We start from the raw sequence: 1,776 nt of genomic DNA on the forward strand, positions 1-1,776 counted from the left end.
CTATTCTCTCTCCTACACTGTCTTGCAACCCGAAATACCTCGAGTCTTTGGTCCTCACGGCGCAGAACATTGGCAAATCTTTCCTTATCTGCTTCCCCTCTGGCTAAATAAACCTGTCGCCTAGCCTCCCTTCTGGCACATTGGTACAATTCCCTGCTACCACCGTTCTTCCAGTCCTTCCAAGCTTGTTTCTTTTGTCTAATAGCCCTGTCTACCTCCTTGTTCCACCACCACGTTACTCTGGGTTGGGAGGGGACCTTACACCACCCACAAATCTGGTCGGTGGCTTTCAACAGGTTGTCCCGCAGAAATCTCCAACCATCTTAAACAAGGAGACCATCCAGAAATGTTGCAGGAGATTCTAAAGTCGTCTGGAAGACATGGTTGAAGCCATATGCAATTTTATTGAATATATTTACTTGTTAGTATTTCAAGATATTTTTAGGTAATTTTGATAAATATAACTGTTAAAATGTGAAGTCAGTATTATTTTCATTTTTGCATAATTCAGACAACAGTTTATTCACCGCATCCTGTATGTATGTATTGCAGTGTAATGTGTTTGTTGATCAAGAATTTTCTCCATTTTCTGCTTAATTTAAATTTGATTCCCAATAAACCCTTGTTTATTTTGTTATTGCCTGTATTCTATGAGCATAGTATGCTTCGCCCAGGGTTAACATAGGTAATTTATACCAGCAGTAAAAACGAATATTCTTATCCCTTAGATGGTTATTCCAACCGCTAACTCTACTAACCTACATATATATATATAGTTTTTGTATTTGGTTTGCAAGATTCTTTATGTGAATTTGTGTGTTGAAACATATTTTGTGGCCTGGGGAGAGTCATTTTGTTTTAATGCCTTATTAATTAAAAATTATGAGTGGAAATTGAACCGATGAGTGTGTTAATCAATAAGGCATTAAAATAGGACGACTCTGCCCAGATTGCTAGCCACTACACATTCTTTATTTTTTCTCCTTGTTTCTTACTGTGGAAGAGTGTAGGGTCGAAACGTTAAAGACTTTTTCACTTCCTGAACGTTAAACTAATACATCAGTTTGTTGTCTACACCGCCTGTCTTCGTCTTTTGTTTTTTTTTTGCGAATTCTCCCCACCCCTATATATATATATATATATATATATATATATACACACACATACATACATACACACACATATACATATATATATATATATAGAGAGAGAGATAAAGTGTGATTCTCTGTGCGCATGTTTGCCACTGTGTACTTTTTATCTCAAAAAACGAAACTTAATAATCCGTCAATTTGATATCGATGACATAGGTACCAGTCCGAAGCATTTGCGTCGATATGATCACTGAAATTCCTAGAAGGTAGTGTATCAACATGTCTGTAATCCAATGATTTAATTAGTTTAAAGAATATTCACTAATACTGTATAACTTAATCCGTTCTTTCTCAAGCATTTATATTCTCATTCAGATATAGAAAACTTTTAAAAACATAATTACTATAAATCGAATGTTTGAGGACGGAATTCTGCTTTAAGCAGGCCACATAACCCCTCATAACTTTTTTTTTATTTTTTGGAATTTTCAGAATATTTTTGCGTATTTGTATCCAGTACACGGTAAATAACATGACTATGAAAAAAGTTTTTTTTTTTTTTAATTTTCGAGATTAATGGAAAAACACGAGAGAGAGTAGGGGGAGTAACGATTTATCAGAAAGTTCAAGACATTATTTTAAGCACCTGAATGACTGAAAACATGGTTTTCGCAACTGAATT

This window comes from Octopus bimaculoides, chromosome 9, assembly GCF_001194135.2.
Source record: "Octopus bimaculoides isolate UCB-OBI-ISO-001 chromosome 9, ASM119413v2, whole genome shotgun sequence".
NCBI lineage: Eukaryota > Metazoa > Mollusca > Cephalopoda > Octopoda > Octopodidae > Octopus > Octopus bimaculoides.